Source organism: Apis cerana, linkage group LG7 (assembly GCF_029169275.1).
Source record: "Apis cerana isolate GH-2021 linkage group LG7, AcerK_1.0, whole genome shotgun sequence".
NCBI lineage: Eukaryota > Metazoa > Arthropoda > Insecta > Hymenoptera > Apidae > Apis > Apis cerana.
Window position 1 is genome coordinate 1480330 of NC_083858.1, and position 21802 is coordinate 1502131.

General features: G+C 34.9%; 1 protein-coding gene and 1 long non-coding RNA gene across 4 annotated transcripts in view; one reads left to right on the plus strand and one right to left on the minus strand.

Moving 5' to 3' along the window:
• The window catches only part of LOC108002473 (IQ motif and SEC7 domain-containing protein 2), a 75833-nt gene that overhangs the window by 47788 nt on the left and 6243 nt on the right, over nucleotides 1-21802 (minus strand). The window lies entirely within an intron of this gene.
• On the plus strand, nucleotides 4165-14465 carry LOC133666473 (uncharacterized). The gene is made up of 2 exons (XR_009830655.1): nucleotides 4165-13125; nucleotides 13649-14465. It is a non-coding gene; the product is annotated as an uncharacterized LOC133666473 (long non-coding RNA).

The window sequence follows — 21802 nt, forward strand, 5'->3', positions numbered from 1 at the left end:
CACCGGGGAGTCACGTGATCGATGTAAAAAGAAAAAAAATAGGACATCTCGTGTCGATTCGTTATTTTTTTTGGATTATGGTAACTATTTTTGGGATAACGCGTTGGCATCCTCGAACAACGCAGGGGTGCCAACATTCCAAGTATATATAGCCGAGAATTTTCCGTCCCGAACATTTATTTTCCACATTTTCGTTTTCCACCTCCTGAAAGATTTAGAAAATTGTAAGTTTTGCGAATCGATTGGAAAAGTTACTATTGTTATTATCATTTTAATAATTAAAACTATTCAAAAAAAATTTGACACAACAATACTTGGCACACGTATAAAAATTGTATAAAATCGATATAATATAATTCTATTATTCCTTTTATCTTAATATTTGTGATTTAACAGATAGCACGTAACATAAGGATTATGCGTCATTTCATATCTGTACATATTTTTTCCTTTATTTATCATATTTACTTTCTACTCTATTACATAAAATCTCCACTGTATTCTCGTATCAGAATTTTTATATCCCCTGCATCTTCGATATATTATATCGTTTAAAAATTCTCATATCGATTTTTCTTCTTTTTTTTATCAAAGGCAGCGATACACAATACCCTACTCGCGACAAATTCTGCGAATATTTCAAGGGGATAGGGATAAGGGACATTGTTTACAAGTTTTCATCCGCGTCGAGGGAGGGGGGAGGTTGCAAAACGTTGGGATGAGGCGTTGAATGAGCCCACGCGCATTCCAAGTGGCTCGCGTACGATTCGAGATATTGACATTGGCCCTTTTCCACGGGGATCCGATCGTTTTATTATGTGGCCGGCGGAACTCGGTTTCGAGGATTGGCACAGTTCCAAGTGCACGATGCTCCTTAGACACCTCCCCGCCACCCTCCGCTGGCAAAAACATCGTTGAATATTCGCGAATACAAGCTGCCAGAAGTATCGGTTTGGATCGGTTTCTTTTTACGAATCATCGATGACGAACCAATTTACGATCAATTTACGAGTTATTAATGTATACAAATGAGAAGAATTATTTTTTTTTTTTTTAGATCGTTTTTGGTGTTTTACTATTTTCTTCTGGAAATGAGATCTTTTTCCGTCTCAAAATTAAAGAAAACATATCCAACACAACAACAACAATAATAGTAATAATAAAATAAAAAAAACTTCATCTCCTCACCTTTATCTCAAAAGTCGGTCGTGTAATCGACTCGCATAAAATTAAATCGGCGTGTGGGCCTTTCACGCGATGCCCACGCGAGTATTTATCAATCGCCCGATGTATTTCACGATTATTATATCCTTCCTTCACCACGATATCCCCATTGCCACTCATTATCCACCGTCCACGATCTCCATTATTCTCTTACGTATCAGCTCGAAGAAGCAAATATTATCCTCCGTTTCGATTTCCAAGACGGGTGAATGAAAACGGTCGCGCGCGCGCGATTCGCCCAGATTCCGTCCCAACTTACGACCTTGGGGCGAGCGATACTACGAGGAGGAGCATTCCTTTTTAACTAAGGGGGCAACAACGTGCTCAGCCTTCGCACACGTGCGACCATTATCGATTGAGACCACCCCAACAGTCCTCAGGAAGGGGGGGATTCGTCCGGGGTGCGTTTTATCGCCTCGTCAACCCTCTTTTCTCCGACTCGCCACCGCGAAAATAGCACGATGCACGCCACGAAAATAGTAACGGGAGAGAAAATGCCTCGTGGACCGATGATGGAGGAGATCCTTTAAACCCTTTTTTTTTTAGATTAGGTTCGAGAGAATTTAAAATTGATATATATATATGTATTTTTATATGTATTCTTTTTATTTGGAAATTTGTTAAATTGCAATTGGAAATAGCGAACGTTTTCGATAATTATTACTGGAAAGAGATTTTCCGCTTGGTTTTCAAATTTATATATAAACAACGAACGAACGGAATCGATCGAATTAACAGTAATTTAGCCCACGTATATCTCCAAGGATCCTTCAGTTTCTTAACCCAACGTATTTTACTACGTCCTACACATGCAAATAGGATAGATGTTATTCCACATCATTATCTGAATTTCTATTGCGTATTAAAGCGCGTCACACGGATCCCACCGCGACGTTATAAAATTACAAAAACTTGAAAAAATTTCACAACCCAAATCCAAAACGATGAAACATTGGAAAACTACGCGATCATCCCCGCCAACAAATGTACCGTCATCGAGTTGGGGAGAAACGCGAGGGAAGAAAAAGTTATTACGTCGAACGATTGGAACGGTCGGACGGCCCACGGTGAAATCGGTGTTGTTCATTGCACGGCCGCGAGGCTGCGCCACGCCACACGCGCGTGCTTCAGAGAGAGTGTCTCTGAACACGCGTGTGGTAGCCCCGACCAGAGTGTATAAAAAGAGCCCCGTTATTTCTGCCACGGCAACGTCTACCCGGTTGTAAAAGCAACGGTGGTAAGAACTCTGCCGACCAACTGTGGCTTTTCTATCGTTATATTATATGCTAGATTACGAATGCGGCTGTGAATAAGGATATATATATATATATATATATAAGGAGGATTCTTAAGCACGATGAATTCTTGATCGAACGAAACGAGTCGGTGCGTGAGTCGAAAAGAATTCAGCGGTTGCAGCGGTTTTCGACGGTGATATCTATCGATAGTATTACAGTTTAGTATGCAGTATTGGAAGTGTCGCAGTGTTTTATTATTGATCTTCGGTTTTGGAATATTTCCAATTTGTATTTTCTAGCGATCCATCGTTTCTATCTCCAATGTTATTAATCGAAAATTCTTACGTACACGGATTCTTTTTTACGTCGAACTTTTCAAAGACGGGGATTGAATATCGATGAGATAACGCGATAAAAAGTTCACAGGTATGCCTATGGTTCCTATAGCAACCTTTTCAACCCTATCCGCGTGGCCTTTCAATTTTTCCACCGCCATATAGAAAAAGTATCGATCAATTACCCTTCCTCTTATCTATCTTTCGCCCCAACCGAGAGACCAACCAAGGAACTAATTTCTACTCGGCTCTTCATTTTATCGCGATAACATTTTAAATCTTCGATGCTTTCTTCTTTCTTTAAAACGTTGAGGAAAGAAAATTTCAAGTTTCAGAGATAATCGTTTTCCATCCCCTTCTCGTTGCGAAAAAATTTTAAGACGTGAAATCTTCGCATTGAAATTCTATTTTTCTATTTCCACGATAACAGACGATTATTAAATCCTTTCAATGAATTGCATGTTGAATTGCAGTGCAATTATTACAATTTGTTATGAAAAGTTGAAAATATTATACTTTCTATTGTCTGACATAAGAGATTTCAAAAATTTTAATGACGAAAGAAGCAGAATTATTAATTATTATATAATCACTTTCTCCCTGATTCCTCTTCTTAATAGATTTCGATTATGCAAAATTTGAAAGTAGAAAAATTTATAATGGGCGGATGACATGCGAGAAAAAATAAAAAATATACCATTATTTATATTCGAGGAATAAATCCGTTTCTTCAAACATCGTCGATAAAAATTTGATTTTGGACAAACATCCGTAATCTTTTTACTCGATCGAAGAGATAAGGAAAATACAAATAGAACACGTGCAAAGATAACTGTTATTGTTTACTCAATTGCTTTTCCAAATTTCAATACGTTTCTTCCATTATTGGAAAAAAATTATCGAAAAATAAAATTTCGAATCTATCCATCGACGCACGGCGATGTAGAAACACGAGTGTAAAACAAAGTTCAAAACGAAAGAGAAGGCACGTTTGAAAGCAAATTGGGCCGCGCCCGTTTATTATTCCCAGAAAAAACGCGGACAATGGCCGATCGATAGAGCTGCAAGGAGACAACAGGACGCAGGAAATGAAGCGAACAATCATCACGAAAACGACCACGGCATATCCTGCAGCCTCCCATAAAAAAGTATGAAAATATCGTCCACAATGGAAGGAAAAAAGAATGTGTGCACGTACCGTATTTGAAATAAGAATTATTCATAAGTGATTTGTTATGATGTAATTCAACAAGTATCGAAAAAGAATCGAAAGGGAAAAGAGTGCTCGAAAAAATGAAGAAGCAAAAATATTGTGTCATTATTGTGAAATTAATTATAAGAGAATTCCATTTTCTTTACGAATCGTTAGATCGCTGTAAAATAAAAATAATATTATTATTGTTTTTTTCCTGAAGCATTTTAACGATAAAAACGTGCAAATATTTCTTATAAATACTACACTGTGAACACGAAGAATCTTTTGCCACGAAAAAAAAAGATTAATTACTCATTTATATTTTATTCGATACGAAAATACTTTGTTTCCCTTTTTTACTCCATTAGGCAACACAATCGCGTCCAAGCAAGCAATAATGAAACGGTGTAATAACGCGAAAATATAACCAACTTATTAACCATTCAACTGCGAATATACTTTTAGCCGATCTAAACGCAAAAACAAAAGTATTTATAACTAAAATCAAATTATTTCATAAATTACGAAAAGTATAGAAATTAAGAGTGTATAACAAAGCGTATAACTTGTGAAGTTAGAATTAAAACCTTGTCCACATTATACTTTGAAAGAGACTGGAACAGCAATCTCCAAGACTATAAACTTTCATCTCTAAAAATAGGATAAAAAAGAAAAATAAAGAGCACGCACGATAGACAAATTTTAGCAAAAATTAATACACCCTGTAAATGTATGCATATTTTAATTACACGATTTATAAATCGCAAAAGTTAAAGGGTTAAGTAAATTTAATAACCGAGGATATTTTCCACGAGCGTGGAAGGAAAACGAGGGGCGAGAGATCCTTTTACTCGTGGCGAAACCACGGCCCACGCCGCGGATTAAATGGCGGCTAAACCAGTTCCAGGCGCAATACCGTGTCCTGGCGTTAGACAACGCGATCGAAATTTCCCATAAAAAAGTATGAAAATATCGTCCACAATAGAAAGAAGAATATGTACTTTGCCGGGGTTTCTTTTCTGGGGAGTCGAAACAGTGAGATTTCTTGGAGAAAGAGGGAGAGAGAGAGATAGGGATAAGAAGAGGTATTCTTTAAAGGGGATTGTATAATGGAAAAATTATAAGATAGTTTTACGTTGTGAAAAATGTTTTTAAAAGTCGAGATTTTTATACAAGGAAATTGCACAAAAGCGAGATGATTGAAACGAGCAATTGACAGTTTTCTGTCCCTTAAAACTTTTTAAACGAATCGAATTGATCTAATATCGCAAAATTCGTAATTAATTTCCAGCCCGCAATATCGAGTATAAAATCTATTTTCCATTTCAAACTTTTTTTTTTTAATCACAGATCCGTATAATAAATTTCCAATTCGAGCGTCGAGCCGCGAAAAAATAACGCGTAAAGTAAAATCCCACATTTCGAAAGAGTAATCACCATACGAAATATCCAATTTCATCTCCGGTTTTCAATCAATAACTCGTTACAACGAGCCGAGCGATCTAGTCAAATTTTTCCAAACACGACCATAGAAATTGTTTAATCGTTAATTTTTTCCTTCAAAAAGATAGGAACGAGAGAATCGACGACGCGAAAGGGAGTTTCTCGATCGATTCGGGGAGAGGAGAGAAGAGTCGTGAAAGGTTGCGGTTAAAACCGCGTTAAAATGGGGAAGACAAGAAAAAGGGTGGTTACGGACCTCTATCGATGCCAGTTCCATCCGCGTGGATAACCTGTCCGTGATTCCAACTTCCTCTCTGGTTCTGATTTTGAGACAAACTTGGATTAAAAATAAATCCAGGGCGAGGACGATTTCTTTGAAATTGTAATTCGTTTCAAGAAGATAATAAATCGATGAAATTTGAAAAATATTCAAAACGAATTCGAAATTGAATTTAAAAAAAAATAGATATTTCGATAGATAAAATAAGTGGAAATTGAATTTATTTTGTTCATCATGTGGAAATGTATAAAAATATTCGTTCAAATATGCGAAAAGCAGCGAATGTCTATTCCAAGATGATCTCTCAGCAGAAATATCTGGTTGATATTTTTCCAGAATATTCGACAACAACATGCTTCACGTTGAAGAAACTCTTTCGTTTCTGCGGGAAACAGTTCTTCGATAAACAGTGCTTTCTCCGTGCTTATTTTAGAGACAGCTTGGAAACGAGCCTTTAAAAGATGATTCTTAATAAAACGACCCCTCGTTTCTTCGAATGCATTTTCGGTATATAATTAAAAATAATTACCGTTTGAATAATTTCATTAATACACTACGCATTATAAACTCTTCTTACTTTATCTATTTCCTTTTTTCCCCTTTCAAAATAGACTTATAATAAAATATAATTCAATTTTCTTTAAGTTGTGATATTAATTTATTCGCATATTCAAAATACGAACTCGTTTAATGATCCAGCGAATCGACGAAAGTCGACACGCGATGTAATTATAACAAGTCGATAATTAAAAAAAAAAAAAAAAAACGGAATAGAAGAATCGTCGTTTTCATCGTTTAAACGACAAAAAAATAAAGAAAAGCTACCGGGACAAACAAAATCTTATCGTTTACACGATTATTTGATACATTGGCTGAAGAAATATTTTTCTTTTTCCTCCAACACAGCGATATCGTTATCATAAATAAATTTCATTCACGTTCGTGTTATCGTTTCTTTTCCAATTTAATATTCGCTTCCGAAGATTTGTTCAAAAACTCCGCGCAATCACTCTTTCTTCTTCTTCTAAAAAAAAAAAAAAAAAATTATTCGAAATTCTAAATTCTAACGTTCCTTCTTCCTCAAAAAAAAAAAAAAAAAAATGTGTACTGAGTTAAAAAAGAAAATCGGAGAATTCTTTGCGAGAGGATCGCTGCGAATAAATAACGGCCGGTCTACGATTTACGTACGATTGCTGGCACGCGAAGGAAAGTAAGAGACGCTCGAGTGGGGAGGGGGGAGGGAGCTTGCGAAGGAGAGCGATTCGTTCGAAAGCTCCCTTTCCTCCGAGAAGTGAAACTCATCTCGTATTCACCTTGACGCATCGTTCGAATTTTCTGCACACCTCGTTAAGCCGGCAATTGGCCAACCGACAATCGCGTGTTTGTTCTTTATCTCCTAATTTAGTATAGTGTATCGCCCGATCGAGAGCTCAGCGAAATCTCGTGCTCTTGTTTCGCAACGAACCCGTATTCGTCCAATCCCAAATATTGCAACTCGGAATGTAATTCTATTTGGTTTCTAAGTTCAAGTGTCTGGGGATATTTTTTCTTCTTTTTTTTTTTTACTCGGTTTGAGAATATGAAATCGAACTCGTGAGTATATTTTTAAAAAAATTAGCGTCGCAACTTTTTAAATGATCGAGAAATAATTATCGAACGCGAGAAAATTTTATTTTCTCAAAGAAGCGAGTCTTGTGTTAATCGTCGTCTTGCAATACTTTCTAGTTAATTATCCTGGTAACGACTTGTATTAAAATGCTGAATTAAGTATTCTTAGAAACTCTCATATGTATTATTTCTCTTCCCACTTGATGACGCTACTACGTTGATATATTGTTGAAGACGATGTGTTTAGCTTCGAGGATGTAATTCGATTTGTAAAACCATCGTAATAAAATAATAAATCAATATAATTCGAATGTTAACAAGTTTCGAGACGAGATAATTTCCGTTTAAAAAACATTGCTTAATTGATAAGATGCACGTTGGAGGATAACTGAAAAAATCGAATAAACATTTTTCTTATTAAAATTAATTAAAAAATCGAACGAGCAAATAGAAAAATTTAAATGGCCTTATAAGGGTGGAACGTTCCAGAACTACAATTCCCTCCCTTTCGAATTTCCATCCAATCTTGCCCATACCCGGACACGCGATTAGTCCAATCGAATCCGATCGATTTCTGTATGTAAATCTATAAATCGCGCCCAAAGGATCCGATTATTAAGGTATCAGTGCACCATCCTCCATATATGTATATATATATATATATATCCTCGCATTGTACGCATTGCGTAAGTTAAATATCCTAATATCTTTCTCGCGTTTCTCGAGCAATTCAAATAATTATCGATTCGTATCGAAGAGTATGCGCGTTACACGATCCATGCACATCGTATCAAGTATCACGACAATGTCAAAGATATCGAAATTATTCCGTATAACTGGTATCGAAGTTAAAAATATTTAGCCAAGAATTGAAAATCAATTATTGAATGGAATAACTGTTGATATTTTCAGGCCAATCTCCGTCAAATTACACAATCTACATTTCGATCGTTTCAAAGACATTTCTCTTTATAATAAAATTATCAAAGATATTAAGAATCTCAAGATCTCTTTTATTCTCAAGAAATAAGAAAATTTTCTTTCGTCGAGTTGGAAAAGGAATAAACGCGATAAAAAATGGAATTAGAGAGAAGAATAAAGTTCTTCTGGTAACAACAATAACATTATCCAACGCAAGCAAACAAGCAAGCAAGTAAGCAAGCAAGCAGCGAATTCTCTTTGACCCACCCCAGCATTACCTCAAACATTGGCAAATGTTGGTAAACGCCGCGACTATTTGCTGTCTGCGCGCGTTTCCAATCTCCCTATCTCGTGGTAAATTCAACGCGTGTGTAAATGGAACTCGGATCAACAATAACCCGAAACAACACCGATCGAAAGAAAACAGCGAAAAACAAAAAAAAATAAAAATAAATCAGCCAAAGCTCGCAATCTCCTCTTTCAACCAGCCAGACACGCGTCTCGTATTTTCTCATGTACAACTCGATACCGCGCGCAATAGACAGAGTCACGAGATCTGCTTCAAAGAGATTCCACGATGATGGAGTATAATACGTAATACACGTACTGTACACGTAGACACAATAGTCGGACAGAAAGTGACGATCTTACCGGCAGCGAGGCAGCAAGGATCGTTGAAGGAGCACGCCTACATCTATACGCGCGTGCAGGTGTGCGCCATGTGTGCACAGGTATGTGCACGGTGGAGCTATGTGTGCGTTCGGATAGACGCACGGGGAGAGAGGGGAGCCAGACTATGAGAAACTATATAAGACTCTTTATGTATATGTACGCGTGTATTTATACGTATCTTTGCATACATATATATATTTGTAACCGTGACAGTGACTTTAAGTTAAGAACTTTGTTTTTCACTACTTTTTATTTCATCGTGTTCAATTTTCAATATATTATATAACGTCACGAGCGATAAAATAATCGCGAAATTAAATAGAGAACTACTCACTTTCTATCTTTAATGATAAACGAAATTGATCCGAGATAGATCTTAAAGAGATTATATTACACAACCACAAATTATTATTTCGTATGTTTTTCCAAGTACATAACGAAGAGGCATCATACGCGAAAAAAGCCACTGTCGTAACGTGATAAATACATATGTATACATATGCATGCGTGTGTATGTGTGTGTGTACCTAGTATATATATGTGTGTATGTGTATGTATCTTTCAAAGATGGAAACAGAGAAGAGAGATCGAGTATATCACGATGAATGGCGAAAGCACGACTCGTGAATCGTTAGAGCGGCACTGTCAAGGGGACGAGGAAGCGTCTCGACGCCCATATCCCGAGTCTGCGCTGTCGCGACGTCCCTTTATTCCCTACGAATCTCCCTCTCTCCCACCCCTTTCGTGGACATCCACCACACAAGCGTATCGTAGCCTCTTTCTCGCTCCTCCCTTTGCAAGATAGAACGCTAACACAAAGTTGCAGTATTAGGTGTGCAAATAAGTTCCCTTTTTCGTTACGATCGTAACTTCTGACCGAATTCGAATTACTTCCAGTTCGTGGCGCCATCTGAAAGAGCGTTCTTTTGTTTTCAAGAAGAGTCGCAATGAGCGCTCCAAGAGTTTCCAGTCCAATGCAATAATTTCGAACGATATGGCGTGTTTTGCGTCGTTACTTTTTGCATTCCAGCTTAAAAAATCGGTTGTCAAAGCTACCTAAAATGATTATTAAAAGAGAACGCTGTATCTTATTGACAGAACGTGCGAAAAGTCGTATCAAAGATTTAAAGCCGGAAATTTTAATTTGAAAGATGACGATCGTTCAAGTGCATCGAGAAAGTTCGATGAGGAGATGAGTTAGAAGAAAATCCGATCCAGAGAAGAATTGACAGAACGATTGGGAATCGCCGGACAAGCGGTATCTGGCCGAAACAATTGGATAATTTTGTGTCTGATTGTGTAATAAAATCTTGAATTTGGAAAGAAAAGAACTTATTTGCACACTTAATAGTTGCGATGGTAAGAGACCCGTCGTCGTCGCGCTCCGCCGCCTTCTCCGTTGTAATTCGACGCCTCCTTTGTCAACGAAGGCCTACTACGTTTCTCCCGTGGACATGATGGGACTTGAAAAGTTCTCGTCTCGCGACCTGCTGGCGTACTGGAGATGTGCTTTGTGGAGGAATTAAACCGGAAGGAATATATGTATTCGTAAAATTGTGATGAAAAAGGAAGACAAGCGACAAGGGTTTAATGTTACGTTCAGAGTGACGGAATAGGAAAAGTTGTTGGAAAAATTATTTCCAAGGAGATCGAAGCAATGAAGGATAAACAAGATGTGTTTATATAATCGTAATTTTTGCGGAAAATGAATAATTAATAGATCTTATTCGTGTTTACGATAGGGATAGAGTTTTATATATAAGGGATCGAGATAAGTTTTTGTCTGATAATTTGAGATGTGATTTCGTGAGTAATGGAAGGGGAAAATAGGTAAAAATATAAATTTGGATTTATAATTGGGATAAGAGCAATGAATGGAGGATTTTTAATATAAAATTGTAATTATTTTTGCGAAAGATAAGTGATTAAGGCAATAGAATCTGCTGTGTTCACGATGAGATGAAAAAATTTTTTTCTTGTGATGCAGGAAGTATTTGAAGTGTGCAAGATGCTTTGTGAATGATGAGAAGGGGAGAAAGATGAAAGTGGCTTTAGAATGGCAAGTTGGACGAAGAAATTCTATTTGTAATTATTTTTGCGAAAAGTAATGTAATAGACATTTGATTTCTTACTTTTCTCAGAGTTTCTATCTTAATTCTTTTGTTTTATATTTTTTAAATTGCTATAAACTTGTTGTTTCGAAATTTTTAAATTAAATCGAATCTCTTGGTTTATTTTCAATCTTATGTAACTTTCGTTATCTAATCTTTCGAGTCGATTCAATCATTGAATCATATGTATCTACGAAGGTATATAAATTATTTTTAGATTACAGTTAATTCCAATAATAACCTTGAATCGTAATCATTTTGAAAAATATTCTAAAACAACGAACCATTAGAAGATTCTTCTTCTATGCGGCAAATATTATTTAATAACAGAAAATATGTAAGAAAAAATATTTCTTGAATGGATTGAATACTTAGCATAAGAATACGTTATGCTTTTTGAACTCTTGAATATGATATCTAAAATTATATCTATAATTCGTAGTATATGAATCTGTTGAATTTGTCGAAATTCATTAAAAATATCAAGAAATCCAATACGTATTATCATTCAGTACTATTAAATAGCCACAACTATAAAAATTGAATTTAAAATTAATAAACGTTATATAAATACAAAAAATAAAATTTCTCATAATATTCTCATAATACCGCACTACATATAATACAAAATGCATTAACAATATCAAAACGTAACCATCATTTAAAATCATTTAAAATAACATTCGTAAAACCTGAATTATTAAATCACCATCTCTCATTCATTATCCATCCATCCATTATTTTCTCTTCTCCTTCCACACGTGTGAACGCTCTTCTTTCAAATAAGAAAAATCTCACCCCAATAAACTTTCTCAAAACTATCCGTACAATCCCTCTTCCCCCTCCCTTTCCTTTCCCTCGATCTAATGAAAATCTTCATTCTCGCGAGAGAATATCGAGCGCACTATCATCCATTGTGTAACAGAATCCCAGTTTACTCGGGATTCTTACCGTGCTCGTCATCTGGATGTCGCGCGAAGAAAAGAAGGATCGTTCGAGCGTTTCTCGCGGGAGCAACGTGTAAATATTTACGCGGACTCGTGTACGCGTCCGCTTTAACCTTTTTATTCGAGCGGAACTATTGGCCGGCCTTATCTCGGCTTGCAACGCAAAATTGAAGTTTCAGTCTTTGTTTTCGACGACGAGAGTTGAGATATATTCGGTTTAAAAATATATATATATATATATATATTTTACAGGAAGTTTTTTTCTTTTTTTTTTTTTTTTCGAAGATTCTGAAGAATGTCAATACGTTTGCGCTCCAAGCCGAATCAATAATTCCAGAACTTAAAATGATTTCACATATAAATTAACGAATAAAAATTTTATATATTGGTATTTTACGTATCTTTACGTATAAAGAAAAGAAAATTTGTCGAATATTAAAGTCTATATCGTTCGTTTGATATTTTAATAACGAGGAAATTATCAAGATGGATTTGTCAGGGCGAGTATCGCGATAAAATGTCGTTCGATAACTTTCTTATTTCATTGAGAACAAACTTTACAATAATATGCTCTCACATTCAGCTTCACCTTCTCTATTTTGCTATTTTCCTTGTCTCTATCGTCAATCTTTTGATGAATAGAAATAATTTCGTTATTTAATCAAACTCATCTTCGCTCGAATTAATTTCATTATTTGTATTTCAAAACTGAAACACTTTGAAAATTATATTTCTATTGGACAAATGCCTAAAATGTAATGAGATAAAAAAAACCTAACCATTCGATAATATATTATTCTTTCGTTTTATGGAAGATTATACAAGAATTTAGGAATCTATTCGCAATATTTTAAAAGAATCAAACGTAAATAAATATTGTCGCCGTTCGAATTGCAGCATCGATCCAAATGATGGCCGAGAGTCATCATTCAAGCGCAGAGTTGATACATTTGCTTGGAGGGGGATACTTAGAAATATCGACAGATTATTGACCAGTATCGTAAAAGTACAAATTGTTCGTATGGCATGTATAGTAATGAACGTTAAATCCTTGTATATATATGCAGTAGTAGATATTGCTTGGTAATAAATACTGGTGACTATATTAATTTGGAATATAGGAAACAATGGTGCAGCTGCTGCTGCTCGAAGTAAGTACAATCGCATATCGTGATACGCGATACGTGAAATGCTTTAATTTGCTTCACTGATTAATTCAATGGTTATTAACGTAATATAAATAGCTATTGTAACGATTAATCTTACTTTGAAATTAATTAATTCGAAATACGTAATGCACGATTTATATAATGTATTAAAAACGTGTAACAATTTTCAACGAGATAATAAAATACGTGTATTTCCTATTTTAAAAGGAAAATGCTACTTCGCGTGTAATATAATCTACATGGATAATTTTTGCGTTGAATAATTATCGATCGTGGAAGACGAGATTAATTGGAAAAAGAATTAACAAAAAATTGCTCGTTGGAAGGAAAAAAAAATCGTGTCATCAACAATAAATTCATTCGCCAACCTGTTGCCAAACGCACGACTACTCCCCTCCATTCCCCCACTCTTGCACACTTGCACAAATTAATTCTCAAAATCAAGCCGTGCACATCTTTATATATATGTATATCAACAATAGCTACAATACAAATTATGTTACAGTTACACGTATTCGAAGGGAGAAATTTAATCGGATTATCGTGGGCGACGCCTTCCAATAATCCGTTTTCATTCGCCAACTAACCTGAAACGCAGCCGTGTTTCAAAAGGAATAGAAATTCCGAAGCTACAAAGGCTTCGTAGGAGAGCGTTGTTCGTTCGTAATAATAAACGAAAGAGAAGAGGAGGGAAAACGGGGGAGGGGGGAGGGAGAGAGAAGAGATGGATTGAGAAAGGATTGGGAAAGGAGAAAAAGAAGAAAAAGGAAAAAAGGTCGGCGACCCCGTGGACTCGCGTGGCCAAAGGCATTTAAACGCGCGCGTAATTACGCGCGCCGGCGGAGGGTGCGCGCTTCGCTTTTCTCACGAGCCCCCCTCCCTTCCCCCTCCACACCGGACCGGCCACTCATCGGCCGACGAATCAGAAAGGCGAACGCGGCGACGCGTTCTTCGTTTCGATTGTACGCTTGCTGTACACAGGGTGGCCTGGAATTTATTTTCGTGGCCTGTATATAATTTTGACGAAGGGTGGTAATTCCCTTCCCCTCATTGCGTCACGTTTCCGACGTAATTTCTTTAAATTTCGTAATTGAAGTCATAAGAATTGAATTGAACACAACAAGGATAGAGAAAGAGAGAATTCCATTTCTACAGTACGTTGTTGAATGAAATTTTTACAAGCGAAGCTCTTCTCTTTTGAGGTTAAGGGAACGATGATGTAATTTTTGGAGAGAGAATTAATGGAATTGATTAAATTTAGATTTTGAAATTTGTAATATTGATTTCGTTATTCAAACGATAAAATATATTTATTTCTTTTTCAAACGTGTAATCACAAATATCATCATTTATTCGTATTTATTATATTTTAATCAAGATACGTATCTCGTATAGTTTTTTCGTACGAAACGACGCTTTTGGTATTTTATCTAATGATCTATTTTTTACATAATATAATACAGAATAAGAAAGTTGGCATATACTAAACTACTACGAAAAATCTACGATTAATAATTCTTCTGCATTTCAATTGAGTTTCTTTTTTTTTTCTTTACGTGAAATTTAATTTAACCGAGGAACTCGAGAAATCCGATTCAAACTGGATTAAAAAATATTTCGAATCAACGTCGGAATAAACGTATTGAAAAATTTTAGTTCACCCTGTATTCGTATACGTATATGAAAATCGACTTATGTAACCGGTACCGCAACCCTCTGTAAACCTCTTTCTTTCAAAGATTCGTGCTCAATCCCTTAGGGTGGTTTCAGTACAAGGATAATTCAGGTTGGGTAAGGTGAGGTGAGGTTATACAACAACGATTGGTTCTTGTTCTTATTTGGGGATGTTGTGGCGTGTTATTATCCAAATGTATAGAGCGTTTTATTTAAAGAATTGTATGCGGAGCGGTGGAAGATATAGATAAATGCGCGTGCAACGTTATACGTTAAATAACACGCTCGTAGAACTGGTAGTCTATTGAAAGGTTCGCGCTCATCGCGTTGAACGTTTTTTCAAAATTCTGATACTATTCTCTTGATATATTTTTCATCATTTGACGGAATAATTTTATATAAATTATAAAATTGGAAATTATTCATCTACAATCATACATGAATATGTGAATAGCGTCAAGTAAAATAGATATAGGTATCGTCGGATTTATTTTAAAAGAAAAATTAAATAGAGAGTTCATAAAGAGATATAGTATATTCGACCTCTTAAAAATCGAACGCACACTCTTCCAGATGTATCCACTTACTGATTGAAAAAAGATTCCTTTTAACCTGCATCGATCAAAAGAAACGTTCGAGGACACCGAGAGATAAAAGTTGCAATATCCAATCAACTTTTACGTTGTTTTAGAATAATTTTATCTGAAATAATAAGACGTTATTTCGAAAATAAATTCCAAAATCGAAACGAAGGTAAAACGTTTTATGTTCAAAATAAGAATTTTTAAGGGGTTTGGGAAAAAACGTTGGGAAAAATTTCTGGCGGGCAAAGTGAACCCAAGAGTATTACGATGTTAGTAAGACAATGGGATGCGAAGGGTTAATGACCGCTGGCGTACTATTACGTATTTTATGGGTAAAGTAAACCTAGGGAGACTACTTATCAGTACTCTCTTGAGAGGGAAGACAAGGTTTGTTATTTGAATTCATCTTTATAATGGGGATATCACGAGTCAATAGATTTATACCAAAGATTCTAATATTTATAATTGTCCATTGACACGGTTTACGATCCTTCCTCGCAATTCATCCATCCTATTCCGTAAGAGGCTTACATTTATTTCTCAATATATAAAATATAAAAATCAACGCGTACAATAAAAATAATGATATTATCACCGATATTAAGTGAAAGTGTGACGAATCCTGATGGCGATATCTCAGAAAGGAAAATAATAAATTCTTTGTCCCAATTTCGATTTTGCAAAAATTTTGTAACGTTTCAACGTCCACAGCACAGATGCACGAATAACCTATACGATATTCAATTTTAATCAATTTCTTTTATGTATTATCAAACCTTACTCAAATTTAACATGGAAAACTGTTCGATATTAATTAATTGTAACCTTTCAACATTTTAGATCGTATATTTTGAAATATGTTACATTTTATACGAAAAATCATAGATCGAATTTTTTTTACTTTAACAATATCATCCCCCCCTGCGTTGATTTCAATTCTGTTTATATTCCAACTCGAGAAAACACTTTCTACAAGGAATATACTTGGATACACGACCCTTTGCATCTCCTCTTTCTCTCGAAACGTCTAATCTTTCGCAACTAATTTTAGAAGCAAAATGGGCCACCCGAAAATCGGGGCGGATTGGCCCAGTTGCGGTGTTCGATCGCGGGAACAAAAGGGGGGGTGAATTAGAACAATTTTGCCGTATCAAAGTGGAAACTTTTCACGTTTTTTCAGCTTGTTTCCTTTTTTTCTTTTTTTTTTTTTCGTGGAACGGCCCGAGTGATCGATAAAAGCACCGCGGCGTACGCGCGAGCGTAATTTCTATCGGATATTTAAAAGCCACTATCAGGTAAAAAACACGGTTTATCAGTTTTGTTATCTTTATCTTTCGACATATGGATCGATCGGTGGATGGCCACCCAACGCGACTTGGTCTTTGTTCGAGGAACGTTGTTGTGATAAATTTTAGGGGGCAGAGAAAGAATGTTAGGAAAATATAAGTTTTACATGTTTTTAGAATTTTTCGTTTATTAATATCATCTTGATAATAAAGAAAGAATAGAATATTGTTTTTGCTGGATGAATTTTAATTTCAATTTTTATTTCTTTCTGTTTATGTTTTTAATGATACATCGTGAATTTCTATTTCTATTCATGATTTTTTAAGATAGAAATTCGTGTAAAATTAGCAAATTTCTCAAAGTTCGGAATTATCTTTATTATCGAAATTGTGAAGTATTCTTGGAATCATGAGCGAATCAAGGACAAGATGTGTTTTTTGATTCGTATCACACATTCACATTAAATTCATATTTTTATACTTGGATAAGATATAAGTCTGAAAATCATTCTACAAAATACTACAAAAAAGTTACTTTAAACGTTCGATAATCGAATCGAATCAATTTCATTTTTAGATTATCAAACCTCCAGTATCTCCAAAATTTCCAATTACATTATCAAACGCTTCTTTGATTTAAATTTATATTGTTAAATACGACGAAAATAGCTACTAAAAAAAAAAACTTGCGACGACGAGAAGAATTTGTTTCTAAATTAATATTCGAACAAAATCTTCTACAATATGGAATTCTAAGAAATATTTGGTCCAAAGTTAAATTTTTCTTAAAATGAATATTTATTTTTATTTAACGGGGGGAAAAATTTAAATATTCGAACTATGAGAATACTTCGATTTTTTGTCAGATTTTATTGAAGTTTTATTTAAAACAATAAAAAGAAAAATATGGAAATAAAAGATCCAATCTTTGCACAGCTCGAAAAAAAAATTATGATTGCTCGCTGGAGAATTCAGAGTAAATCAAATATTTGTGAAAGTTTTTTTCGATAAAAATAAAAATCTCTAGTTTTGAAAAATTCAACAATTTTAAAAATCAAACACCATCGATTCCAAGACCAAATATTGATATTTTTGCAAAGAATATATACGCAATGTATCTATAAAATTCTGTTTCACCAGGAACAGGAATATACATTTATTATTTATTTATAACAACTGATACAACAAACAATTTCTATAGACACAATATTATCTATATACAATTTAATAAAGATCTATATACAATTTAACAAAATAGTCTGAATTTTTAAACGCAAAATCTGAGATCCATCAAACTGACGAGTGGTTTCATGATAGCGTTAAATTCAATAATGGAATCGTCGCGTTCTATACGAAATCAGATCGGAAGAAACTTCGAGAACGTTCACTCCTTCCCCTCCTTCCCTTTTTTTTTTTTTCCTTCGATATCACGTTTCCATAAAAAAAAAGAAAAACACGCGCACAGTAGTAGGAATAACCAGGCAGTGCGCGCAGAGGTTGGGAAAAATGAAAAATTCATGAAGAGGAAGGCTTTTAAAACGCGAGACACAGTGGGTAATGGCGATGGAGAAGGGGGGGTGTAGGAGAAAGGGGAGAGGGAAACGGAAGAAGCACTCCGGGGTTTGAAAAAATCCAAAGTTCTCTTTGCAGTGGTCCACGAATGAGGAGGAGGAGAACGAACTATTTTTATCCTCCTTCGAAGCCCTCTCACTAACGAAAGAAAACGAAACGAGGAGAAAGAGAGAGGAGGAAACGAGATAGGCAGACGATGTTCGCCGACATCGCTGCAACGAAAATTATTTCTGACGTCGTTTCCAATTAATTTCGAAACGCGTATATGTTCGAAATCTTCGAGGCTTTTATCCTCCTTCGAAGCCCTCTCACCAACGAAAGAAAACGAAACGAGGAGAGAGAAAGAGAAATATAGGCAGACGATGCTCACCGATATCGCTGCAAAATTATTTTTGACGTCGATTCCAATTAATTTCGAAACGATTCGAACAACGTGCGTACATCGAGCGAGGCGTTCACGAAATCTTCGAGGCGAAGAAAGGGGAAAGAAGGATCGTTCGATCGAGATTCGTTGGAATGTTGCGAATTTCCAACGCTCTTTCTTTCCTTGTTTCCCCTTTTAACGCGTTGACTGCTGCGCGCGCCGCTCTACCAAGCGTGCTCCCTGCTAGGTACTCCCACCGATATTTTAGCGATGCGAGTCGCTGGTATATCGCAAGAATAATCTCTCGCATCATTTGTTTCCATCGTTACATTGCTGCCCTCGCTCGTCGCCTCACCGCTCCACGCGAACAGTTCGAATGTTTGCCGAGTAACGAGTGGTATAACTGCTTAAAATTTCTGCCCTAATTCGTTCCAATGTCGAAAGATAGCAGACAACAACTTTTTGTCCAAATTGTCCCGAGCAACTTCAGCTTCGTATAGAATGCTTTGAAATTTTACGTTCTAAATAATTTCTTTAATAAACCATTTTTCTATTACTTTTAATAATTCGATAGTTTTATTGCACTGTGTGGAATATCTTTCCAAATACTCACGAAGATCCTTCGAATAAGCGCCAATTAAACAGTCATTGGGGATAAAAGAGATGTATTTTATTATGGATATTTTGTATCTTTTTGCTTGCATTTTGGTTACGTTGAAATTTTACATAAACGCAAACGAATATCCATTAAAGGAAAGTTTGGTACGTAACGAGTAACAAATTATACATTATTTTGAATATCGATTTTGAAGAACGAAGTACTATCGTGGACAAAATGTTGGTGAAATTTTTCCATGTTGCAGTTATTTTTTTCTTTTATGAGATCCTAATTATTATTCCGTAATTAGTAGTTCGAATTTCACGATTACATAGTATGGTTCGCGTGCAACGACAGTTTTAACGACAGTTCCTAGCAAAAAAATATTTCACGTTTCGTAGATCTAAATCTTCTAAAAAAACGAATTAACGATTATTCCAAAGATATATTGCACACAATGTATTATCTGATTACCAATTACAAATAATACGGTAAAATTTCCTCTAATGATAGATTGTTATTTATACGACAAGATGAAAAAAATTATCGAAAAAAATGAAAAAAACATCCCATATATTTTTTTACACGATAACTTTTATCTCAAAAACGCAGTTACGAAAATTCGAACACAAAGGAAAGAGAGGACAAAGATTAAAATAACGCTCGAAGCATCGATTATAAATACTCTCTCATAAATATTGATAAGTATTGATAAGTATTTAATAAAATAATCAAAACAAATTTTCATTTTAATTTTAATTTATCGTTTTTTGTTTGATACAAATTTAACGTCTATAAACAAAACACTTTATAAAACAAATTTCCTACTCTAATATAACATAAATATCTTGTAGATGTTCAATCCAAGAAGCAATGGATTGAAATCTCTCTTCAACGATTATTTCCTATTATTATTTGTTTAAACGTGCTTTTAATATCGAAAAACGAGCTTCTCTGAATTTGCTCCTTTAACAAGAAAACGAAGAAATAGTTGAAAACCGAGCCAGGGAAACTTTCCACTTAAAAGAATTGAGAATAGTGGTTGGAATTCGAGAGAGAGGAAAGGAAACGAGAAACCCGAAGAGACAAAAGCCGAAAACGTATTTTTCCTCTTTTTTACCATCGAGGAAAGAGGTTTACGATTCCACGAATCTTTCCAAGAGGTGTCCCACATAAGTTTCCTATACAAGTGTATCCCATCCAGCTTCCATCTGGAGGGAACGTGTCGGTTACGACGTCTTCGATGGGTCGAAAGATTTGTCCCCGCAGAATGGTCAGGAGTAATTGCCGTTTCGCACGGTCGACGACTTACACGCGTCCAACAGATGTGTTCTTGTCCTACACGGAACAAACGGAGGGATTCATTGGTTTTTGGCCGTTAGGATACTTCTCTCGAAATTTTTTCCACAAGATTTCCAAGGGTTTCGTTTTTCGTTCGCTTCTTGAAACTTTCGTTTCAAATCAGATGAACGGGATTTTAGCTGAGAATGTACGAGTGAATATATAACGATAGAGTGGCAGTGAATAATTGTTTCTTCGAATGGAAATAAATTTTTTGTTAATTATTTATTTATTAATCAAATCAAACGGGTTAAGAACGAAAAAGAAAAATGGAGAAGAGCAGTAAATTTGATCATTGAAATTTTATAAAAATTTACTATATATAATCTTCTATGTAATACTGCTTTAGTATCCTAGTTTTTTCTTTTTTTTATTATAATTTTGGATTTATTCAACTACGTTAAAATTTTGTTAATAAAATTCTAGATTCAACAAATGAAATTTGATTCATTCTGTTAAACAGATTTCAAAGTTGAAGCTATTAACTAGTATATATAAATTTGTAAAAATCTTCCCTAGAGATTAGTTTAATTGAAGTTAGTTTAAATTTCTATATTTTTTGGATACTTTATACTTCGTAAAACGTATAAAAAAATTCGAAGACGTGATTAATCAGTTTAACAAAAATCGAACAACATTTAGCAGTGTTGGCACTCGAAAAGTTCCTAGAGATTTAATTTATCTATCCTCAAGTATGAAAGCTTCAAACTCAAACAATTAAGATTCCAAGACGTTGAGATTTCTTGCTCGTTTTTAATGAACAATTAGGATAATTCGAACAAAGGATTACCTGAATCAAGAGATCATTTAAAAAGTAAGATAAAACGAATAAAATTGTGGAGAAAATAAAAGCTAGTATTGGTGACCTATGATATTTAGCAGAAAAGCAAGTTTGGCAAATGATCAGATATCGAAATGTAGATATCGAAAAAAAAATTCATCGAAAATTATACTTTCATGAGTATATTAATTGTAAGGAGACCTTATAACCTGTTTTTCAGGTTATCTTGCGAATTATAATTTCCTATAATATTCCTAAATATCTTTGATTACTTTTTCCTACTTATATTTCTCTGAGAATTTTTTAATTTTTTTTGGAATTGCCAAAATTTGTATGATGTATGAATTAATTGCTTGATTTTTTTTTTGATTAAACAATTATTAATAATTTTGTCAATTTTTAAAAATTTCTTATTTTTTTAAATTTGAAATTATTAAAATTTTTTAAGATTTCTCCAAT